The sequence below is a fragment of the Gossypium hirsutum genome, chromosome A05 (genome assembly GCF_007990345.1).
Source record: "Gossypium hirsutum isolate 1008001.06 chromosome A05, Gossypium_hirsutum_v2.1, whole genome shotgun sequence".
Classification (NCBI taxonomy): domain Eukaryota; kingdom Viridiplantae; phylum Streptophyta; class Magnoliopsida; order Malvales; family Malvaceae; genus Gossypium; species Gossypium hirsutum.
The window spans coordinates 44,641,021-44,651,063 of record NC_053428.1 but is presented as its reverse complement, the minus strand read 5'-3'; positions in this window follow the sequence as shown (position 1 = coordinate 44,651,063).

Below are 10,043 nucleotides of genomic sequence, written 5' to 3'. Positions count from 1 at the left end.
TTAAACTAGAAATGAAAATGGATTAAATTGTAAAATAAATTATAAATTTTGAGTAATAGGGACTAAATTGTAAAAAAAATTGAAATTTAAGGATTTAAGTGAATATAGGGAGTTAAATTTAGTTTAAACTGGAAATTTAGTTTAAACTGGAATTTGTATGAAAATATAGAATTAAATGTGAAGAATAAGAAATTAGTCTCAGTTTAGGGACTAAATTAGAATTTAGGCAAATATTGAGTAAAAATTGAAATGTTCAATATGAAATTGAATTGTGTTATATTGATGAATTTTAATTATTTTAATTCCGTAGCTAACGTTATACCAGGATCCTTGACTAAAAAGGGGAAGGATAAAATCAATGTCGAATAGCTCAGAATTCCTGGTTTGTATTTCTGTAATCCGAACTTAGTTGTTAATTGTTATAATTCCATTTAATGCCTTTGGTAAATGTTGAGGTGAGTAATTGACATTTTGATAATTGATTTAAGTTGATTGAATTTGTAAATATATGTTTAATGTATTGATTATTGAATTGAAATGAATATATGTGATTATATGAAAAATTAGTATTGGATGTTGGTTATATTTGAAATGTGAAATTAGACCTTATTAACTGTATCGGGCAGAGTCGGATATAAATGACATGTCATAGGATAGGAAAAGTTTAGAGATTTCTTCGACCTCGAGCCGATGAGGCACTGGGTGCCAATTTACTTCGATTTAACCAATGAGACATTAAGTGTCAATTTATATAGCGCTAGGCGAAGTTATTACTTCGGATTTATCCGATGAGGCACTGGGTGCCAAATTGGTGTTTTGGTTGGATCTGTGTATTCGTCTGAGTCCGAGTCGTGCTAATAGGGGTAATTAAATAAAACGATACTATGATTGATATTGGATGATATTGTATGTGAGTTGAAAATGAGATAGTGATTTGAAACATGAAAATCAGATATATGAGTTATATACTCATGAATTGAATATGGAATGGATAATGTTATTATTTAAATGATATGTGGATCAAATTGTGAAAAACTATTATATTGTAAGTGATGAGAATTGAGTATGGTATGAAATGATGTATTCATGAATTGAGTATTGAATGGCTAATGCCATTGTACGAATAAATGTGGTTTGATATGTGAATAACTATTTATATAGTAATTGTGCATATTATATTATCTTGTCTTTAAATATTCGAATTATAGAAATACCACTGAGTTTTACTTGGCGTACGGTTTTGTTTTTCCGTGCGCAGGTTAGATACTTCACTTTTTGACTGCCGATTCAGCATCCAACAACAATCCCGAACTCAAATGTGGTGATGTTTATCTTTTGTGTCGGCATGTACCTAGGGTGTCTAAATAATAGTTGTTTTGTGGATTGATTGTAAATGAGGTTATAAGTTTAATATTGGTTTGGTATATATATAAACATGTGTTTTTTTTAAGCCATATTATGGCATGGTAAATTGAACTAAATCTAGATATGTGGATGTGGATTTAAGTTAGTGTTTAAGTGTTTATGATTTAGGCAAAATTGTTTGAATTTGGTATGTTTATAATTTGGATTTGAATGATACTTTGATGATATGTTTTGATGATATAAATGTAGTACCAATGAGGGTACATTGGTTAGGCATTCAGATGATTGTTTTGGCATGTTTTAAATGTGTTTGATCGTGTTTTGAACATGTTAAACAAATGATTTTTGAGTTGTTTAATGCCAAAGCATGTAGGAAATGGTAAATTTGTTGTTTAAGGCACATTTTAGGTCTACACGGTTAGACACACGGGCGTGTGACTTGGCCGTGTGAGACACACGAGTAGCACACAGGCGTGCGAAGCCATTTTCAAAGGGTATACGACCCGGCACACGGGTGTGTGGCTTGGTTGTGTCAGCCAAGTTAAAGAGTTACACAGGCATAGACATGGGCTGAGACATGGCCGTGTGTCTCTACTTCGAATTCTCACATGGTCAGACACACAGGCGTGTGACTTGGCCATGTGAGTCATACAGCCTGACCACATGACTGTGTGAACTCTGCAGCTTTGAAAATTTTTATCGTATTCTGAAAAATTATATGAGTTTTCGTATTAGTCCCGACTTGTTTCTAACGTGTATTTTGGGCCTCGAGTGCTTGAAAAAGGGACAATATGTATGAGTTTGATTGGTTTCTTACCTAAATATTATATGATATGAAATGTTTGAAATTTTTATCTGTTTGATCTGTAAACTCCAGTAATGTTCCGTAACCTGGTTTCGGCGATGGATACGGGTTAGGGATGTTACAATCAATGCCTTAATTGATAGAATAAAAACTCTAGAAATAGATTAGGGAATGTAAAAGGACTAAATTGCAAATAACATAAATTTTTGGGTAAAACTGTAAAAGAAGGAACACACGGTCATGTAACAGACTGTGACCATGTGTCAAACGCTAAAATTACCGTACAAGAAAGACATGGTCGTGTGGTTTGCTCGCGTGGGAGACTGTGTGGCCCTAATCCTACACACAATCACCATCGATTCGCTTGGGAAAAGATACACACTTTCACTGGGAGTCCGATTGACGTTCCTCACGCTCGATTCTGACCCTTTTCACCTAAATTTGATAATTCAAACGTCATTTACATTCGAATTAATGGTTGAGTTCAAGATTCAACAAGATTCACAAAAGATTTGACACGAACCGTAAAAGATTGTTTAATTGAACGTAAGATTAACATCAAATAGTAATACTACAAAAATTCAGAATTTAATCATCAGAATCAAGATGTACTTACTGATTCTTGGCTAAGATTAATGATGCTATTTGATGATAACTCTAACATCCTCAAAAAATTAAGAAACGAGGTTGATTTGATACGAGAAAGAAAATAATTAATAGTTCAATGATGGAAATATGATGCGATGATGTGATAAAAGAGGAGGAAAAGAAAAAAAAGGAAGAAAAGAAATAGAGGATGAAAAGGAATTTTAGTTAAATTGTGAAAAAAAGAAGTTATTCTAATCCAAAAAGGAAAAGGAAGAACTAAATAGGTAGGGTTTGTAAACCCTAGGGCAATAAGAGTAACTCCTAACCGAATTTAAAAGGAAATGGAAGGGGGATTGTATGGCTTGTACTCTGGTCACTTGGGGGATTACTAGCGCTTTAACCATTAAGCCTGAAGCCTATTTGTTGCTTAGTATTTATTTCTAACGATATATATTTTAATGTAGCTTTTATTCTAGGTTACTAAATGTTAGATGAAAAGAAATAGGAAAAGGAAAGCTCGAACTTGGGTCTCTAGGGAGGACACTAAACACTTAACCATTCAACCCTATACATTTTCTTGTCTATCCATTACAATTAACCTCTTATATTTCATGTAACAACCTAATTTTCAGTAGTGTAGGAAATAGTGATTCGAGGCCACTAAATCTGACGAGTAAGTTTGAAAATTTATTAAATTATTATTTATAATTCAAGTGTGATTTTAGAAATATTTTTGAATTAGTGAATTTTATGATTTAAAAGAATTTATTAAGTAAATTGGGTTGAAAACAAGGTATCGAGACCTCGATTTCATAAATCGAGTTGTAAATATTTTTATAAATATTTACGGAGTGTCATTGAGTTAGAATTAAAGTTTCGTTAAAAAAATTTAACGTTTTGATAGTTAATTAAATAAAAAGGACTAGATTGAAAGATGTGCAAAACTTGCTAATTAAAGGAATAATGATTAAATAGCATAAGTGATAATTAAGGGAGGACCAAATAGGTAAAGAGGCACATGGGCAATGGCTGGACTGCATGTGGGAAGAAGAAATAGACAAAATTGGTGTGAACTAAGGGCAAAATGGTAATTTGGTTAGAATTAAAAAAATAAAACTAGTGACCAAATTGAAATTTTAGATAAATCTTCACATCTCTCCAACCAAAAATAGCCATTAAAGAGTCTTTCTAAGCTGGTTTTTCATATTCTTGCTACAAGTAAGTTCAATTCCTGATTATTTATTGTAATTATTGTGATTTTGATACTTTTACAAATAGGTCCAACTATGAATTTCATTAGTTTTTGATTCTATGGGTGATTTTGAAAGTTACCATTGATAAGTTCTGGGTATTTATGATGAATTAACATAGAATTTAAGCTTTAATTTTATTATATTATGATTTTATTAAGTGATTTTAGTAGAAATTGATTTTAGGACCTAATTGTAAAAAAGTTTGGAATTAGGGTTTGGTGCTAAAATTCTGAATATCAAAGGCTGTATAGTAGTATAAATTGATTAGATAAAATGTTGATTGAGAATAATAAGCTCAATTGATGGGTTAATTGATTATAGACTAAATTATAAAAATTGTAAAATTTAGGGTAAATGTGTAATTTAAACAATTGAAGGGCATAAACTGTGAAGTGAATTAGATGCTAATGAATGAATAATTTTACATTATAGATCAAGAGCCTGAAGATAAACGTGGAAAAGAAAAATTAACAGAATAGTCCCAGAAGTTTTACAACTGCTACAAATTACCCAGGTAAGTTTATATGGTTGAAATTTCATGATAAATTGATGAGTTAAGAATGATATATTGTATTGTTTCATATCTTTATTATTGATTTAAGATTATTGTAATATTATGAATATCAAATTGAATGTTCAAATTAAGTAGAACGCAGGATTGAGTACAATTGTTTCGTGTTAAAATTGAGAAACAGAATGCTTAGAATTGAGCACACGGGTAGAGGCACAGGCATGTGTCTTAGCCATGTGTGCTACACGGCTTAGGAAACGGGCGTGTGCCATGGCCGTGTGAAAACTACACCTTAATGTTTTGCAAGTCAGTGAGCTATATGTGCTGGGGACATGACCGTGTGACCTGTTTCATATACCATACGGCCTAGGACATGGGTGTGTCCTACCTACACGAGCCTGTGACCCCTGTATATGAGAAAAATTGTTAAATTTCTCAAAAAAAATTTGAGTTTCTGATTTAGTCCTGACTCGATTCTAATACTTATTTTGGGCCTCGAGGGGTCATTTAAGGGATGTTATGATTAATCTCAAAAAATGAGAAGTAATTAACATGAATTATTTCTAAATGTTCTGTAAACTTCGGTAATACTCCTTAACTCTGTTCCCGCGATGGATATGGGTTAGGGTGTTAGCTTTCAAGGGGTGAAAAATCTCCCCTTAAAGAAATTTCGTCCTTGAAATTTACCTGGTTCAAACAGATGAGGATACTGTTGACGAAACGTATCTTTCAGTTCCCATGTAGTCTCCTCAATGCCATGGTTCCACCACAGAACCTTGACAAGTGGGATCTATTTCCTTCTTAGAAACTTTACTTTACAATATAGGATTCGTACAAGTTCCTCTTCAAAGGAAAATTCTAGTCTTACATCAATCTCTTCTATTGGTACAATATGGGAAGGATCAGATCGGTATCATATGAACATGGAGATATGAAAGATGTCATGGATGTGGTCTAGTCAGGAGGTAATTCTAATTGGTATGCCATTGGACTGAATTTTTGAAGAATTCTATAACTTCCAATGAACATAGGACTTAACTTGCCCTTTTGTCCAAACTTCAAAACTGTTCACCGTAGAGACACTTTTAGGAAAACTTGATCTTCGATATTGTATTTAATGTCCTTCCTTTTAAGGTCTATGTACAACTTCTGCCTATCTGAAGCCGCTTTAAGTCTATCTTAGATTAACCTAACTTTTCCTTCAAATTTTTGTACCATTTTGGGATCCAAAATTTTTCTTTCATCTAGTTCTATCCAACATAATGGTGTTTGGCACTTACGACCATACAATGCTTCATAATGTGCCATTTGCAAGCTCAATTGAAAGCTATTATTATAGGCAAATCCAGTTAGAGGCAAATATTCTTCCCAAATACCTTGGAATTCGATAATGCAGCCCCTTAACATATCTTCCAATATTTGAATAACCCATTTGGATTGTTCATTAGTTTGAAGATGGAAGACAGTACTAAAATCCAAATGAGTACTTAGCGCCTTATGTAGCTTCTTCCAGAACCGAGACGTAAATCAGGAATTTTGATATGAAATAATTAATACGGGTACTCCATACAATCTTTAAATCTTTGAAATATATAACTTAGCCAGCTTTTGTAAAGATTAATCCATACAGACCGATAAGAAATGAGATGACTTAGTTAATCGATCTACTATCACCCAAATTGAATCTTTCTTAGTGGGAGTTAAAGGAAACCCACTAACAAATTTCATTTTTATTCGCTCCTATTTCCACTGAGGTATTTTAATCGGTTGTAACAACCTAGAAGGAAACTTATGTTTAGCTTTCACTTGCTGACACATTAGGCTTTTAGCTACGAAATCTATCATTTCTTGTTCCAGTCCAGGTCACCAGTATTGTTCCCTTAAATCCCGATATATCTTATTTCCTTCGGGATGCATGACATAAGGGCTAGCATGCGCTTTCTAAAGTATGGTTTGTTTTAAATCCTTATTATTGGCCAAACAATACCTCTTTCAAAAAAACAAAATGCCATCTTCATTAAATCCATAGTCCTCAGTTTTGCCATCTTCCACCTATTTAATCCATGACAAAAAGGTACATCTAATGGTTGTTTAGCCTTATTCTCATTAGCCAAGGTGGGTTTCATTTGTAGTTCAGCTAATAAACCTTCATCATCTATTAGACTTAACCTAGCAAACATTGCTTTTAGGTCGGTCATTTGTTTTCTACTTAGAGCATCCACCACTATATTGAATTTTTTGGGGTGGCACTCAATCACACAGTCATAGTCTTTTAACAATTCTATCCACCTCCGTTGCCTCAAGTTCAACTCTTTTTGGGTTAGATGATACTTGAGACTCTTATGATATGTATATATATAACACTTCTCACCATACAAGTAGTGCCTCCAAATTTTTAGCACGAAGGCCACTGTTGTTAATTTCGAGTTATAAGTCGGATAGTTGCACTCATACTGTTTCAACTGCTTCAACAAATAAGCAACTACTTTTTTACCTTGCATCAACATACATCCAAGGCCAGTGTATAATGCATCACTATACACTACGTACTCATTTCCTGACTCAAGCTGAATTAACATGGGAGTTTGGGTTGACACAGTCTTTAGCTTTTTGAAGCTAGTTTGTTGATCATCCGTATATTTAAATGGTACATTCTTCCTCAACAACTTGGTTAGAGGAGCAGCAATTAGAGAGAACCCTTCAACAAATCTATGATAGTACTCGGCTAATCTAAGAAAACTTCAGATCTTGAAAATGTTTTTGGGTTGTTACCACTCTAAAATTGCCTCTATCTTTTTTACATCTACACGAATACCCTCTACAGATACCACAAGACTTATAAATATGACTTTCTTAAGCTAGAACTCACATTTGCTCAGTTTGGCATATAATTTCCTTTCTCAGAGGATTTGTAAAATTTCTTAAGATGTTCCTCGTGTTTGATTTCAATTTTTGAGTAAACTAAGATGTTTTCGATAAACACAACAATGATCTGATCAAGAAAGGGTTGAAACACTCGGTTCATTAAGTCTATGAAAGCGATATAAGCATTGATTAATTTGAAAGGCATAATAAAGAACTCATAGTGACCATAATGAGTCTTAAATACAGTTTTAGACATATCTGCCTCCTTCACTTTTAATTGGTAGTACGCAGACCTTAAATCTATTTTGGAGAACACTATTGTACCTCAGAATTGATCAAATAGGTCATCAATTATAGAAAAAAGATACTTATTCTTTATAGTCATTTATTTATCTGTTGATAGTCAATGCACAACCTTAGGGAGCCATTTTTCTTTTCAACAAACAAGGCCAAAGCTCCCCACAGAGAAACACTGGGTCTAATAAACCCTCAATCCAAAAGTTCCGAAAGTTGGATTGTTAATTCTTGAAGTGCTTTAGGTGCCATGTGGTAGGGAGTATTGGACACTGGAGTAGTTTCCAGCAACAACTCAATTTTGAATTAAACCTCATAGTTTGGAGGTAACCCTGGTAGCTCATCGAGAATAGCAACAACTCAATTTTGAATTAAACCTCACGGTTTGGAGGTAACCCTGGTAGCTCATCGAGAATACATATGGGAATTCCTTAACTTTTTGAATACTATCTGTAGCAGAGTTATTTGTATTCACAACCACTATATAGGCTAGATAAGCCTCACACCCTTTTTGAACTAATTTTTCGGTGATAATAGCTGAAATCACATTAGATAAATACTTACGTCGCTCTTTAACCATAACAATCTCACTACCCTCGGTCGTTTTCAAGGTCACAATTTTTTAGGCACATTCCAGACTAACTTGGTGTTCTACCAACCAATCCATTCCTAGAATTAGGTCGAACTCTTCGAAAGATAATTCCATAAGATTGACTGAAAACATTACCCCTTAAACGTCAAATGAACATCTCCTATAGATTTTATTTACAATAATTGATTATCCTAAAGGGCTTACTATGGTAACATCAGTAGTGATTTTCTCTACCTTGGCACCCAATTTATTAGACATATTACGAGTAATATATGAATGGGTGGGTCCTATATCTATTAAGGAAAAATATGAGATAGAATGAATGGTAAAAATACCTGTGACAACATCGGACGCATCTCTACCCTCACAACCTTTAATGACGTAAACAAGCGTAGACTGTCTAGCCTCAGTTTGGTTCGCACCTTGATTAACTGTTGCGGCATTATTAGAGGCCACATTCTGGCATCGTCCCCTCAGAGACAACTGATCCGATCTCTAGTTTTGGTCTGATTTTGGGCTAGAGCTTACACCTACTTGTTTTGATGAGGATAATCTTTACTAAATGCTGCATCGACCCACATTTCAAATAAGCACCCAATTTCTTCCAACATTCATCCGAGTGGCGCTTACCATAATACTTATAGCTGAAAATCCTATCCCCAGAATTAGCTATAGCAACCCTTTACTACGGTCTACCATATTTGGCTCATTTTATGTAATGAGTATTTGAACCAGTGGAACCAAAATCTCTCTTAATGGGGCCTTACCCTTCTCTTGTTTCTCGTGTTCCACTTGTTTGATCTCCTCCACAAGCTTGGTTTTCTCCACTAGAGTCTTAAACACCTGTTCTTGGTGTGGAGCAACTTAAATTTTAAGGTCAAAACACAACTCGTTTTCGAACCTCACACATTTTTCCTGCTTCATAGCGACTATACCTTGAGCTTAACAAATAAGTATTAGAAATTCAACCTCAAATTCTACCACAGGCTTATCTCCCTATTTTAATTTGCTAAACTTGAATTTGTGGGCTTCCACATATCTAATACCTACATACTTCTTTTGAAAGCCTCTGGGAAATATTCCCAGGTCAAACGTTTAACCTGCGTACCCTTTACTACTGATTGCTACCAACGACAAGTCTCATCTCTTAACAAAGACATAATTCCCTTCAGTTTTTGTTCTAGAATACAATCTAGATCTCCAAAATCCTCTTCGCTGACTCTATCCAATACTTAGTCACGGTAAGGGTCGTTCCTGCAACACCCCTGAATATTTCATCCCCATTCATTCGGAGCCTCTCCGTAATAGATCTACGACTCATCAATCCAGTTTGGGCTCTAGTAACCCTTTATAGAACCCTCAGTATAGCCTACGACATTACATCATCTTTGTTCTTGTAACCTCTACCACCATTAGCAATAGAATTTTCTATGTACTTCTCAGGGATTGGGTTTTTTCCTTGAACAATATCCGGCTTAACGAGTGCAGCCCTACGCGGCTTACCCCTACCACATCTACCTTGGGCATTCATAATAATCTCATGAAAATTTTAAAATCTAAAGTAGATCTATAATTTTCAAACAAAAAGTTCAAGCATTAATTATTTCCTAAGTATTTACAGTCTAACGATAATAGTTTATCTAAAGTTTCAAGAGTAACAGTAACCAAAGTAGGACTGACATCGAAGTTTCAAATTTAATTTCCTGCAAAAAATCTTATTTTTTTTCAAAAGTTTGTGGCATGGTTTTTCCCAAGATACCCCTTTTTAAT